Raw genomic sequence first — 16,526 nt, forward strand, 5'->3', positions numbered from 1 at the left:
TTGTCAAGAGGCGTCACTTAATAACCCTTTTTTACAGATAGAAATCTGTTGTTGACAGAATCATCCTTTCTCTCACATCGAAAATTCATATTCAATTACGTGTTTCACAAACACAAGAATCTCATGATTGTATTCATAATATTGTTATTAAGGTTATGAAACAATTTCACTATACTAGGTTGTCTAACAAACGCCTTATGTTCATTTAAGTTTACCTAAATCTATCATCGCATGATAAACTAAGCATATATCACATATATAAACATGAATAAACATCAAGGTAGGCATGTTACATCATCTAGCACATTAGTCTAAGCATTATACATCTCTATGTATCACATGAAGCATTTAAAAGCAGTTAAAATAGTTAAAAACAACTTTAAAACACTTCATGGAAATATAAACAGTTCAAAACTTTTATATAAACTAAAATTGATCACTCCATTAGAACTGCCTCGGAAAAACGAATCCAACGGTATATTGCACCCCTAAAACGGAGTTACGAAACTCCCAGAAAATCAATTTTAATGTAAACAGTCGGGCTGTAACGCATTACAGGAACGCGTTACAAGCCCTGTAACGCATTCCGGTGATGCGTTACAACCCTTTTAACCCATTAAAAGGTGTAACGCATTCCGTGAATGCGCCACAGGTGTGTAACGCATTCCCGGAATGTACGACACCCCCTTTTTTTTCTTTTTTTTTTCTCAGCAGCCGCCTTTTCTCTCCTCGAACAACGTGCCACCGTACTGACATTCTCTGCTTTTTCTCCGTGCAGCAGCAATCAACAGACAACAACATATAACACAGACATATGCAGATGCATAATACAAACATATATATATACTATATATATATATTTATACTTATTAAATTACGAATTTAATTGTAAGAACTTCAAAAATTCATAATAAAAAATCTATACATCATAAAATTATGAAAAAAATACCCAGACGATCTACAACACTTGTAGAACCCAGATCAACATTCAAAATTATTCTGAGAAATGATTTCTCATCAGACAAAATTAATTCATGATATAACTTGTAAAAATCATAATTAATTCATACAAGCACATAAAATTCTGAAATTTTTACCACAGATCTATATGCATACAACCTATGCTCTGATACCATTGTTGGATTTTAAACGCAGCGGGGCATGGTAAAACACTTTTACACACATAAAATCCAAATAAAAGCATACAGATCATGAATAAAAATTCGAGGGATCGAATCTAACCTTTAAAATAATTCGGAGACAACGATTAGAGATCCTTAGCAGTTGCTCCTCAAGTGTGAAGCACTCCACCGGTATCCACCAAGAAAACGATGTTAAGGAGGAGGAAGGAGGTGGAGAGAATTGGGTTTTCCAAACTTTTTGGGTTTTGGGGTTCAAATAAAAATAGGGTCTATAATAGTATATTTATAGGCAAAATTTTCAGCTGAAATTTTCCCATAAATATTATTATTATTTTCCATTTATTATTCTCATTAATAATTAAAACACCTTTTAATTATTAATCCTTTTTCTAAACACTTTAGAAATAATTCTCTCTCTTGATTTAATTTCCAAAAATTAAATCCTTAATTAATAATATTAAGAACTTTTCTTAATTAATTTATAATCAATTAAATCTCATTTAATCAATTATTAAATTTTCCAATTAATTATTTATTTCATAAATAAATAATTATCAGCCATTATTAATTAATCCTCCACCATTAAATCATTTTCTTTTTATGGTGTGACCCTGTAGGTTCAATATTAAGCCGGTAGTAGAAATAAATAATAATAATACTATTTTATCATTATTTATATAAATTCTCTAATTTATTAAATATGATTAATTAATTAATCACATTTATTCTACATCATGAGGGATACTTCTCAGCATATCGCGACTATCCGGATAATATGAATTCACTGCTTAGAATACCAAGAACCTATTCAGTGAATAGTTACCGTACAATAAACTCCTTCTACCCTACAATGTCCCGATTAAATATAAGGCATGGATCTCGTGTCAAGCCTATCTAATTCAATCACTTGCTTACCATTTACTATGCGTAGTTCTATGCAAATTAGAAACTCCTTTCTAATTTCATTTACTCTGGCCAGAGATTCCTGAACTAGCATAAGTGGATCAGCCTTGAACATTCGCTTCCTTCACTGGAAGGGGTAGATCCTTTATTGATCATACACTATCTTCGTGTACAAATTCCTATACCCAGTAGAGCCCTAATAATTGTCCCTGGAGACTAAAAACTAAACCAAAGCATAGTTCAGTGTACACAAGATGACTATGATGACCTCAAGTCTAAGGATACTTGTACAACTATCACTATGTGAACAACTGCTGACACGTGAGTGAACTCCATCAGTTGTTCAGCTGTGTGAGTCATGTTCAGTGAACTTATTCTATAATAAGCACCTACATACTAGCTATAGTGTCACCACACAAATGTCTATAAGAACAGACATCCTTCATAATGAAGTAAGCATAGTATGTACCGATCTTTGCGGATTATTAATTACCAGTTAGTAATCCTATGACCAGGAACTATTTAAGTTTAGAGTTATCATCTTTTTAGGTCTCACTATTATGATCTCATCATAATCCATAAAAAGCTTTACTCTAAACTATGGTATATCTTATTTAAAGACTTAAATAGATAAAGCCCGTAATAAAAAACAAAACAAATCTTTTATTAATATCAATGAAATCAAAACAGATTACATAAAAGTTATTCCTAAATCCTCATACATGATTGGACTTAGGACATATTCCTTTCACTTATGGTGTTTATATGTTAGTGCATTAAATTTTAATAATTGTTAGAGGAATCAATAGATCTTAATAATTAATGCACCCTTATTTATGTGATATTTTTATGCATGATTCTCCGGATAAAATGGGTTTTAATCCACTATTCACCATACTTAAGGATAACAAACTTACCGGACCTAACTATACTAAATGGAAACGAAATTTGGACATTGTGTTGACTGTTGAGGAGTACAAGTTTTGCACTTATGAACCCAAGCCTGAACAGCCTGCTGTTGATGCTCCTGAAGATGAGAAAGAGTATTATAAATGGCGGATTAAGGCTGATGAAATGTCGCGATGTTACATTCTGGCAGCAATGTCGGGTGTTTTGCAGCATCAGCATCAGTCTATGACCACTGCTTCAGATATGCTCTTTAATCTCAAGGAACTTTTTGGAGATCAGAATAGGGCTGCTAGGCAAGTAGCCATGAAGGCTTTAATGAACACTCAGATGGATGAAGGCACACCTGTAAGGGATCATGTTCTCAAGATGATGTCTCATCTGAATGAGATAGAGATCCTTGGTGCTGAACTTGACGAGGAAACCCAGATTGACATTATCCTTATGAGCTTGTCCAAGAGTTTTGAGCAGTTCCGCTTGAATTACAACATGAACAAGAGGCAGTATAGTCTCGCGGAACTGCTGACAGAACTTCAGGCAGCTGAAGGATTATTTCGGCAGAGTGTTCAAGTGAATGTGGCTGAGAAAGGTTCTTCCTCTAAGCCGAAAGGTATTAAGAAGAAGAAAAAGGCTCAGACACAGAAAGCTGTGAAAGCAGTGGGAGTTCAGGGTGGTGTGAAAAAGCCTAAGGGAAAGTGCTTCAGATGCAAACAGTCAGGTCACTGGAAACAGGATTGTCCTCTTCCTAAGAAGACAAACAATACTAGTATGTCTCTTTCTCTAGTTACAGAAACATTTATAGCGGCTATATCTACGAGCACTTGGTGTGTAGATACAGGAGCCACTGATCATGTTTGTAATTCTATGTAGGGGTTCCAACTATCCAGAATGCTTAGAGATGGTGAGATATACGTGTTCATGGGAGATGCTACGAAAGTAGCAGTAGTTGCAGTAGGAGTTATTCATTTATCTTTTGGTTCTGATAGGATTTTGGTTTTGAACAATTATCTTTATGTACCTTCTTTTAGAAGGAATTTAATTTCGGTTTCTAAACTTGCTTTGGATGGTTATAATGTTTGTTTGGATCGTAATGTTTCTATTATGATGAATAAATGAATTATATGTTCTAGTACATTGCAAGACAATTTGTATATAATTAATCCTAGTCAACCTGCACTGCAACTGCAATTTAGGGAATTGAACAACACATCTTCTAACTCTACTAAAAGAAAGGAACCTTCTAGTTTGAACCAAACATATCTTTGGCACTTGAGATTAGGTCATATTAACTTGAGGAGGATTCAAAGACTGGTAGTAGACGGGCCTTTAAACTCATTGGCAGTGGAGCCATTTCCAGTTTGTGAATCCTGCTTGGAAGGTAAAATGACTAATAGGCCTTTCAAGGCAAAAGGGAATAGAGCCAAACAACTGTTAGAATTGGTTCACTCTGATTTATGTGGACCCATGAATATCCAAGCAAGAGGTGGTTATGAATATTTCGTCACTTTCATTGATGATTATTCTAGATATGGGTACGTTTATTTGTTGCACCGTAAGTCTGAGTGCTTTGATAAGTTTAAAGAGTACAAAGCTAAAACGGAGAAGCGACTTAATAAAAGTATCAAGTCACTACGATCAGATCGTGGTGGCGAATACTTGCTTGGAGAATTTAGGGAATATTTATCAGAAAATGGGATAGAATCCCAGTTAACTGCACCAGGCACACCCCAGCAGAACGGTGTAGCAGAGAGAAGGAACCGGACTCTTTTAGAGAGTGTTAGATCGATGATGAGTTATTCGGATTTACCCAAGTCGTTTTGGGGACATGCCTTAGAGACAACAGCTGATCTTCTGAACTTAGTACCTTCTAAGTCGGTTCCTAAAACCCCCTTCAAATTGTGGACCAGGGATAAACCGAGTCTAAGACATATTCGAATATGGGGTTGTCCAGCACATGTGCTGAACAAGAACGCGACTAAGTTAGAATCTCGTACAGAAGTAAGGTTGTTTGTAGGCTACCCCATGGGAACGAAAGGATATTTATTTTATAGTCCGAAGAATCGGGATGTCATTGTTAGCACCAATGCAAGATTCTTGGAGGAGGACTATATAATGAATCATAAACCCATGAGTAGTGTCATTTTAGAGGAACCAGTGGGAGGGACAAATAATACCCATGAAGCTGTAGTACAAGTAGAACAACCACAACATAATGTACAACCTGTCACTAATACCGCACCAGTGCCTCGTCATAGTGGGAGGGTTGTTCAACAGCCTGATAGATTCATGTTTTTGGGAGAGTCTTCAGACTTGGTCCCTGGTGAACATGATGATGATCCCTGTACATATGAAGAGGCAGTACAAGACAAAGATGCAGATCTTTGACAAAAGGCGATGGAATCTGAGATAGAATCAATGTATTCTAATCAGGTCTGGGAGCTCGTGGAACCACCCAAAGGTATAAAACCTATTGGATGTAAGTGGATCTACAAGAAAAAGAGGGGATTAGATAAAAAGGTGAAAGCCTGGAAAGCAAGACTTGTTGCGAAAGGGTATACTCAGAAAGAAGGTATCGATTATGAGGAAACCTTTTCACCGGTAGTCATGCTTAAGTCAATCCGTATTCTTTTATCTATAGCAGCTCATCTCGATTATGAGATTTGGCAAATGGATGTCAAGACAGCTTTTCTTAATGGAAGTCTTGAAGAAACCATCTATATGCAGCAACCAAAAGGATTCATTAAGGAAGGCCAAGAGCATCTGGTATGTAAGCTTAAGAGGTCTATTTATGGACTTAAACAAGCTTCTAGAGACTGGAATATTCGTTTTGATCAGGCAGTCCAGTCATATGGATTTGATCAAAGTCCAAGCGAATCGTGCGTGTATAAGAGAAGTGAAGGTAATGCAGTGGTTTTTCTAGTACTATATGTAGATGATATTTTACTCATTGGAAACAATGTTGAGATGTTGTCATCAGTAAAGGCATGGTTGTTCAAACAATTTGACATGAAGGACTTAGGTGAAGCGGCATACATCCTTGGGATCAAAGTTATAAGGGATCGCAAGAAAAGGATGTTGGCTTTATCTCAAGAGCCCTACATTGATGAAGTATTAGCTCGTTTTAACATGCAGAACTCCAAGAAAGGTTTTTTACCTTTTAAGCATGGAGTTGCTCTATCTAAGAAGCAGTGTCCTTCGACACCTAAGGATATAGAGAGCATGAAAATAGTTCCTTATGCTTCAGCATGTGGAAGCTTAATGTATGCTATGTTATGTACGAGGCCTGACATCTGCTTTGCTATAGGCATGGTTAGTAGATATCAGTCGAACCCAGGTCAGGAACATTGGAGTGCAGTAAAAACTATACTCAAGTACCTGAGAATGACTAAGGAGTATATGTTAATTTACAAGGCCTCAGATCTATTTCCTTTGGGATATACTGATTCAGATTTCCAATCAGATAGGGATAAGAGGAAATCAACCTCGGGATATGTTTTTACTTTGGGAGGTGGAGCCGTTATATGGAGGAGTGTAAAGCAGAAATGCATTGCAGACTCCACCATGGAGGCCGAGTACGTGGCGGCCTCTGAGGCTGCCAAGGAGGCTGTATGGTTCAGGAACTTCCTTTTGGACTTAGATGTGGTACCTAATTTGCCTAGGAGCTTGACGGTGTATTGTGATAACACTGGTGCTGTGGCAAATTCAAAGGAACCGCGAGACCACAAAGAAGTTAAACATATTGAACGTAAGTATCATCTCATACGAGGAATCGTAAAGCGAGGGGATATAGTTGTAGCTCACATATCATCAGAAGACAACTGAGCAGATCCTTTCACAAAGTGCTTGCCAACCAAGGTTTTTGACAAGCATGTGGAAGCGATAGGAGTCAGATGGATGGACACAAAGATTTTTATGTAATAGTGGATTAAATAAACACTGATGTACACATAGAATATTTTGAGTATAAGTGGGAGATTGTTAGTGTATACTGAAAATATTTATTTGAAGTATGTACATTTATTTCTGGCCAGTTTACTTGAGAATCATTTAAATGTTTACATGTTGTCTAATATTATATATTGTGAACAATCTAGTATCAAATGGGATACAGAATATTAGATTATTAAATACGGTTATATAATATAATAAGGTTCACAGCACATGTGGTGTTGGACAATCCATTGGTATGACTGTAGTATTATTTAGATTAGTTTATATTGACTAATAAATAATACTAGTATACTTTGTGTATATTGAACAAGATCAAATTTAGAATTGTTCCCTTAATACTGATTAAAAAGGAGAACTAAGATTATATGTTATTATTAATGCTTAGGTTCTTAATCCGGAAATAGTAATTGACACGTGTATATTATTTACATGCTTTGATTTATATATGAAATAATTCTTTTGAATTATATCATTATATTTTGGGTGATGGAATTATATACATGGTGGATATTATTTATTGAATGAACCCATGTCTTGATAATATTCGGGTTAATGATGTCCCCTTGAAAGCTCAAAAAGATTTAATTATGTGAAACCCTGCAGGTGGAATTTATTCTGGCATAATTAAATAAAGGTTGAGTGGATGATCAAGGATAAAAGATATTAATTAAATAAATTATCAGTAATTTATTTAATTAATGGACATATGATATTTTAAACATGGGGAATTTAATAAGCAAATAATATTGGAACCGAATTAATTAAATTACGGTATTAGGAAAGGTAGTGCAAATATTAATTCTTTAGTGGATTGAATTAATATTTAATTACATTGGGTTAGGCTCAAGATGTAATTAGAAGGCCCAACCTAATTATCCATGGTCCCTATTGTAGCCTATATATATTCTTATTCTCTTCTTGCTTGGCAATTGTGTGAAAACATATTGTAGCCACCAAGGAGCAAGAAGAGAGGATAACTTGAGAAGACGGAGGCCACACTTCGCTCAAGGGAATTTGGAAATACAATAGAAGAGCGTGGAATCAACCATTAACAAGGTAATCCTCTTTTCGTAATCTTTATCGTAAAACGTAGTAACACCCTAAATTCGTGGTTCTTAACAAGCTATGCCACTTGTAGCCCAGAATTTATTTCCCCCACATAAGCCCAATGATTAACCCCGCCTTTGGGCCCAATAATATAATGCATCTTGGCTGCCCATCCAACCACATATTCAATCCAACAGAATCTCATTATTGTCAAGTCAACCAACACTAGCAACCAAGTATAAATCAACCCACTATCTAAGTGTCAATTAAGCTCTATATAGTCGCCCAGTTCAGCGCCTGGCGCCTGATCTTAGCGACGTTGGGGATCAGTCTCCGCCAAGCCAAAACCAACTTCATCCTTGAGTGCTTACAAACCTTCGCGCTGTGTAATCTGAAATATGAATATATAACCCGAGGTTTTCCAACTCTTGTAACAAAATCAAATTTCTCATAAAAAAACCGTAGGACTAGATGTTGATTTGGATACTAATATGCCTTGGTGGTGAAATGGTAGAAACGCGAGACTCAACGTCAAAAAAATTAATGAGACAACCAAGTAGCTCATAGCCAAAGTCCAGTTAGAGTTTAACTGATGAGGTCTACTTCTATCGGAAATACAAACTGTGGTAACAAATATGATAATCTGAAAAAATGAAGGTTATAGCCTATATCCACGATTATTCCTAAGGCTAAAGCTGGAATACTGGGGTAAACACACTAATTAGGAGCAGTTAAACTGAACAATATTAATAGGCTTAAAGTTGGGAAGAAAGGTGAGCAAAGTGTGTATCTTAACAATCAGAGGTTGCAAAATAGCAAGATAGAAAAGAAAAAACAAGACTGAAAATAGTAAAAGTTTGACTACTTTTTTTATCGGAGAAATTTGGTTAACAAAGATTTGAGATTCGCGACCGAAATCAAGATATGCAACGGTGGTCGGTGATTGGAGAAATCACAGGCACGCATTGATTTGTGCTTAAAAATGGTTGAGATTATTAAAGTTTATTTTTACCTTCTCAGAGCTCTCAAACACGTATCCTCATAGTGCGCCTACGTACCTTCTTTTATATAGGATCAAGCCGGATATAGTTCTTGATGAACAAGAAGCCTAGACGGACTTGGCTTCTCATTCCGTGGCCCAATAGGAGTTTTCGAACCAACTTCCTATTGTAACTCGAGCATGATTTTCTTTAGGAGTGCCCAGTGATGGCGCCTATTCACAAAGGTCCAAGGCTCGGTTATAACTTCAGAAATTCACGTATAAGGAAACTCCCTGGTCGGTGGATATCCCATATGCTACCGTTATTTTCGTCGATCGTAACCGCATATATAGCCATGACTTAACGTAAATGTTCAAGCGCATCTTTACCCCTGATGAGGATAACCCACCAGATAACATAACATGTGATCCCAAGCATATAAGTGTAAAGTGCGAGATTACCCCAAATGATTCCGACGAGGACAACCCGTCAAATGCAGAGATGGGGCTTCTAAAATACACACTAAGTATTTAACGATCATTCCCCTACGAGGACCACCCGATAGACCACAGAACACCATATTCAATATGTTTTCTAGGACGACTGGCTCCCAGATGCCCTTTTTCCTTTTTAGGGCATACCCTAAGAGGATTGGAGTCCTCCAGAGGCTCCTCTCGATGCTTAAGGCGTATCCTAGGCATGTGAGAGCTTTTCCAGGTGCTCCTATCTTCACTTGTATCCTTCTTATGTTTCATTCACTTCCCATTTTAGTTGTGGGAGAAACCTCCTTACTAATATATATAATTATTTATCTTGCCTTGCGGAGTGGCCACCTCGTGCGGCCATATAGCATGGGGCGCGCCCTCAGTTGTCCAGGGATATTTCCTCGGAGCCCAGATTATTGCTTGCTTTTTGATAGCTTTATTCTTGCTCCCTTAGCTTTAAAACACCTTTCACAGACTCCTTCACTAATACTTGTCCTTCATTGTCTTCTTATACTATATCGACCGTCATAACATCCTCATCGTAATGGTCGTTGCACGCCTCCTTTAATATGATTGTTGCAAGCTTCCGATGTAATGACCTTCATACACCTTCATAAAGAAATTCATCAATTGCTGTTATAATTTCTTATCATTAATAGTCGTCGCATAATACCCCCATACAATGATCTGACCCATTTCCTCCAAGATCCTTGACAATGATCTGACCCATTTCCTCCAAGATCCAATAAAATACTCACGATGATTTTATGGCATGACAGCACCGAGAGATCAAAATAATTTTGAGAAATATATCAGCCATGTGACATGATGAGATATGAAGAAATATATTGACATGAAAATTAAGGCACTTGACAGTACCAAAAGTGTGGTAATCACGTCATAATGCTAAATTTTTTTAGTAAAAAGAAGTCAACAACCACTATGTCATAGATGACCTAACTGAACATTTGAGTAGGGGTGTTACCTTAGATTATGTTACTATAGATGTGAAATTTTTACCCTATCACAACACCTACACTATGCGGGTTACTAAAACTATAGGACTGTGCCATAGGCCACATAGGTGTTAAGTAGAGTTAACATGATATAATGTGTTGCTATAAACTAAGAATAAAAGAAAATTTAAATTAAAACCAAAAATAAAATTTATTTTTATAAATATTTGATTTGGATAAATAATTCTTGGTTTCATCTTGGAAAGTAATATTATATGAAATAATTGACTTATGAACATTTTATAACAAGTAAAATAGTTTATTTAAATATAAAATTATTTATTAATTATTTTGATAAATTTAAATAATTTTGATTATATAATTACTTCTTTATTTATTTATTCTCCACTAATTAAAACCTCTAATAACTTTATATTTTTACAAACTATTTAGTAGTTTTATTGTAATAATTATAATGTACAAAAGTAAAAAGATTAAAAATATTTGAATAAAGAAAAAAGAAAACAGTGACAAATTAAATGGGGTGGACTGGGTGAAAAATATATAATTTAGATAAAATGATTCAATAATTTGCCTTAGAATGTAAAATTATATCAAATAATTAATTTTTTTATATTTTATAACCATTAAAATAGTTTATTTAAATATAAGTTTCAAAAAATTAATAATTAACTCAACTAATTTTATAAATTTTGATTAAAATGTCTAAATCCGTAAATTAAAACATGTAATAGCTTTATATTTTCTGCAAATTATAGATTTACAATTATTGTAACAATTATAATGTTCATAATTAAAAATGATTAAAATATTTGGAAAAAATAATAATGAAAAATGGGATGGGGCGGCTAGATTTTGGGGAAAAAATGACAAAAATAGCCGATTTTTGAAAAATTTTAACAAAAATAGTCATTCCGAAAAAAGGGGCTCCACTGTCAGTTGGGTATCCCCATTTGTATAAGATACTCCACTGGTAGTTGAGTATTTCATATATGGGATACTCCACTGCCAGTTGGGTAGGTATCTTGTATAAATTGGATACTCCACTGACCTTTTTGGATATCAAACGGACCTCCCAGAAGGTTGACCAACTTTTCAGAAATTGGTTATTTTTATCAATTTTGTGTAAAAATAGGCTAAATTTGTCCTCCACCTGATTTTGGGTTCGGCACTGACATATTTTGTAAAATTTGGGGCAAGTGGGAAAAAAAAATTTGGGACTAGGAGAAACAGGGAAATCATTTACCGACTTGTCTCCTTCTCTGATCCACTCTAGCTCCCCAGCTCGATCTCTTCCTCTCTTTGATCTCTTTCTCTCTTCCTGTCAAAACATTACATTCGAGCTCTATTAGGGTTGGAACACCCTTCAAGCAACACAATCGAGCAACGAATTTGGTTGGATTTATCGATTTAGGGTTCAATTAGAATTGGAGCAGAGAATTTCAGTTCAATTAAGGTTCAAACTCTCTTCATATTTCAAGCTTGAGTTCAATTTCGAGGTATAGCCTCTCTTATGTCTTCTATTTAAAGTGTGTGTCTCTCTCACCTATCTTTATCTCACCCCCTCGCTCTCACTCTATCTCCCTGTTTCACTCACTTTGTCTAATAATCTTGGTGATGATGAGGTTATTTCTCTTACCACTTCTTACGGAGGGTCTTGTTATACTATTTTTGCTGATGGAAGTGCTCATGGTAATATTTTGTAACTTCAGTTAAAGTATATGTTGTTTCGTTTCGCTTCGTTCCCTAAAATAAGTGTTCGAGTAGCTAGTGTTTCTGTCTTTGTTTCTCTTGTATGTATGTTTGTATGTATATTTCATCTGATTATATTGTCAAATTTGCAGGATCGACAATGTCGTATCACGAAAGAGGGAAAGCGACTATATGTAAGTGCTCCTTAATTGTCCATCATTTGTGTTTGCGTGTTTGTATTTTATGATTTTTGATTCCAAGTTTTTACAACTATATTGTATATGTAAGTTTTCTGAAAATAATTTACACTTGATCATGCAATATTATAGAGGATGTTCTCATATCTGAATTCATATATTTTCCAAGAATATTGTAGCTGGCTCTAATCATCATTACGTCCAACATGGGAGTATGTTTGAACTTTTGATTGCATCCTCTGTTTCTTAGTGGATGTAATTAATATTCAGAAATTAGAAACTGAATTATTCCATCACCAAGTCAAGTCATCAATTCCGGTCGCATGCTTTACAGGAGAAGATAGTAGTTAATCTGAATAGAAGAATGAATTAATGCAGCTCCCAATTTCGTAACTATATGGGGGTAGACACTAGAGAGTCAGGAAGAAAACTTCATTTGCCGACCTTCCCAGTGGTAGTCTTTATGACTTATAGTTATGTAAGCAATTTTTGAGCTGCAGGAAATACCTAGTTTAGAAAAAGTATTTGAAGATATTTTAGATTCTTATCCCTTTACAAGAACCATGCAACATGTCAGTGATGCTAAAAGTAGGCCGAAGATGAGTGATCAAAGTACTGAAACAGAGACCTAAAATGCTTGAGGTGTATACTCTTTCTATAAGCATTGACGTTGATAAGGTCATCTCAAGAAATATTAACCAACAAATGCACAAGCAGGGATGAGGAATCAAGCATGTCTTCGTCCAGTTGTAAAACATGAAAATTTATAGAGAGACGGAAACCGGAACATGATCTTCTTATGTTCTAGACTATTATAATTTTTTCTGTATTTTAATTCTGTTAGAGAGTGAGTCTGTTCCTTGGTACATGAAAAAATGATATAAACATGCATCTATGTAGTCTATAGTCACTCTTAGACAAATCTAGATTGCATTTGAAATGAAGCTAAAGAGTGCAACTAGGTGTAAACTACTGGACTGCTCTTACTTGAGCTCTATAGACTATACATGTCATCGTTTGTGTTTGCATGTTTGTATTGTATTATATGACGCTATTGTTCAGAAAATTATAAGACTGATGGTGAATATATACCGGAAGAAGAGGATATTTGCAGAATTTGCCTGGTTGAAGTATGTGAAGGTGGAGAGACCCTCAAATTGTAATGCAATTGCAAAGGTGAAATTGCTTTGGCTCACCAGGAATGCGCTATAAAGTGGTTTAGCATAAAAGGTTGCAAAACCTGTGAAGTATGCAAACATGAAGTTAAACATCTACTTGTCAAGCTCTTATAGGTTCAAAGTATCCAAAATCGAATTACCCCAGCAATTAGAACCCTCTATATGGAAGTTAATGGATTCAGGTAAATGGTTATAAATTTATATTTTTTCCTAGATTAACTAAGTCGGATGATGTCAAAGCTATTCTACTAATATGTCATTTTTGTATTTACAGATAGAAACCACTGACATGAAAATGGGTTCAGTAGCTCTATCTATTCCATTTTCTTGTATACTTGGTTTCCTTGCTTGGTTTCCTTGCTGCCATGACCTCTTTAACCATGGGTACGCCTCAATAATAATATAAAAGTGCCGGCTCTGAAGGGGAAGGATTATGGCAGGACCAAGATGCGATATCCTGACTTTTTAGTTAATTTTATTTTGGTAAAGTTGTATATTCAAGAGTTAATTTTCCTTTGTTTTATTTGGATTTAACACTAATTTCTTTGCCTTTTATACTTTAGGTTTGGTGCTGTGATTTGGTCCTACATGCTCAATTTCTTAGAGAGGTTCAAGGGACATGTTCACTATTAAAGTAAGAGATGGAGATCACAATTGAAATTGAAACTTCAGAGGATGAGAATAGCGTTTAAATACACAACACACATATTGATTGTAGTGCATACCGACAATACTTGATTTTGTACTTTTACGGAAAACTTGTTGATATTATAATGTAGTTTTTATAGAGTTTGATTCAGTTTTTGTACTACTTCAAAAGTTCATATTTATTAATGTAAACTGAGTGTTATTATAATTATTTTTAGAATATTTTCATTTATATTTTGGACTTAAATCTTTGTCTATCTATTACTAAATTTTATCTATTACTAAATTTGTGAAAACTAAAGGGAAAACTAACTATATTGAATATATTTTTTTAAATATTTATATGGGTCCCACATGTGGGGCCCACCTGTGAGGCCCACCATTATGGAAGAAATTCTAAGATCTTTTGCAACACAATAAGTATGTTAATATAGAGTCCAAAAGATGTTGCTATTGAGATCTATAGTAACAAAGAATGGTATGTTGTAATAGAGTAGGTGTTATGTTGCTATAGATATCTATACTAACTAGCTACGAGTCAACATAGTTTTGATGTTTCCTTAGCCCTTTTTGGGCCTTTAGCAACATTTTTTTGGTTCTATAGAAACACAGTTTGAGGGTTGCTTAAAGCAATCTATGGCGTAGTGAACATCCATCTGCTAATATACCTCCCAGTTACTCGTCTGCTACTACATGACTCAGTGCCACTTCAAGATCAAAGAGCTGAAAAATTGCTCTGGGCTATATCCTGTCAAATGTACGACAATAATATGCTAGTATGAAGGAAAACACTTCAGTATAAAGACTCTTCAATGAACATAAATGGTAGGGTATTAGTTGGGGAATAGACTAGTGAGCCTGCTAGAGGTATCCGTATACACTTCTAATCCTTCCATTAATTCAATGATTGAAGATATTCATTGCTAAATAGCAAGCACTGCTTTGTGATGACTCCGATCCACAGCCTGGTCTTTTCGACGCTGCGAATAGCCATTCTTTCGGTATAGCTGCAGTTGGGTATCTGCAAAACAATACCGGGGGGGGGGGGGGTTTAAGCCTCGCGACGCCTCCAGTGTGAGAGTAAGAACTCGCTTTTTGGATGATGAATGTAGAAATGTCAGGTGGCTGTATGTGTAGAAGATAGTTATTAACCCCTAAACCTATCATCCTTGGACTATTTATAGCCCAAGGGTAGGGTTTAGGGGACGCTACCTTTGAATCATGGTTGTTCATTGCTGGGAGCGGAGGATGTCTGGATAGAATGGATGTCCTAAATGTGTCTAGGTGGGGATTGTTGAGCAAATAGAAGGATCCTTTAATATGTGTCCTGATTATTCCCATGATTGATCATTGATAATTGTCATTATCACGTATCTAGGCTCGTGCCTCACGTGTTGTGTTTTAGTTGGGCTTTCCGACATAGGGGACGGGAGGATGCTTGGTCGCTAGGTCCATTAGATCCTGGACTGGGCTGGAGCAGGACCTAACCAGTTTTGGACTAAGTGGTCCGGACCTGGGTTCAGTGAACTGGACCTAACTGGTCCTGGATCGAGTGACCTAGAACTTGGGTAGGTCTATTAGAGTCGGTCATACCTTGTCCTGGACTAAGTGGCCCAAGCCCGGGCTCGATAAGTATTTTATATCCTATCATTTACCCCCACTCCCTTATATAGATTTTCTGAATGAGGGAATAGAGTAAGAAATTGTTGTGGATATGTTGTGAACTTGATGATTTCATTAACAAAATACCTTAGTAGATTTTACTTAGTGAAAAATGTAGCACTCGATGGATAAGGAATATAGTCCCGACGGATGACTCAATATAGTCCCGACAGATGATGATCAATTATCCATCGAGTGAGTAGCTTGTGTAATAATGAGTCTGTAGCACATTTCTGTATACACCTTGTTTAGATTCTGTAGTAGCACTCAAGTCATGTTGACTTTAATTAGATATGCAGAATAGGTTGATTAATTGTACATAGATGATGTCTTGTAATTCTGTATAAATGAAATGAAGTCAAGTGCCAGATAGCTACCCGACGGATAAACAACAATGCCACTCGACGGATGATCAACAAGGCAACCCGACGGATGATCATGTACCCGACGTATAATCAATTCAAACATCAGTTGACAATGACAACACAGTCACATGCGTCGAGTTTATGCAAAAGGATATAGACCAAGAAGTAGCAAATAGAACAACAAGAACACTAAGCAAGAATATTCTCAGAGAAACATATGTAAGCTGTATTCTTAGCATTTCACTGTAAACTTAGTTGTTCATATTTGTAAGTAGCTGTGAGCTAATCTTGCTACACAGAGTTCTCTTGATATAATATATATCTCTGGTGGATATATTCAAATCCACCAGAAAGTTTTTAAAGACTTGTGTTTTGATTCATTCCAAGTTACTA

General features: G+C 35.7%; 1 long non-coding RNA gene across 3 annotated transcripts; it reads left to right on the forward strand.

Annotated features, from left to right (window-relative positions):
* The first annotated feature begins 11,592 nt into the window (after positions 1 to 11,592).
* Positions 11,593 to 14,340, forward strand: LOC141713051 (uncharacterized). Of its 3 annotated transcripts, XR_012571802.1 has the most exons (6): positions 11,593 to 11,890; positions 12,017 to 12,083; positions 12,236 to 12,277; positions 13,379 to 13,640; positions 13,733 to 13,941; positions 14,022 to 14,340. It is a non-coding gene; the product is annotated as an uncharacterized LOC141713051 (long non-coding RNA). The 3 variants fall into 3 exon arrangements; XR_012571800.1 differs by having other exon boundaries at positions 11,594 to 12,083; XR_012571801.1 differs by having other exon boundaries at positions 11,594 to 12,083; positions 13,733 to 13,894.
* Positions 14,341 to 16,526: the final 2,186 nt, after the last annotated feature.

This window comes from Apium graveolens, chromosome 3 (genome assembly GCF_009905375.1).
Source record: "Apium graveolens cultivar Ventura chromosome 3, ASM990537v1, whole genome shotgun sequence".
Lineage (NCBI taxonomy): Eukaryota > Viridiplantae > Streptophyta > Magnoliopsida > Apiales > Apiaceae > Apium > Apium graveolens.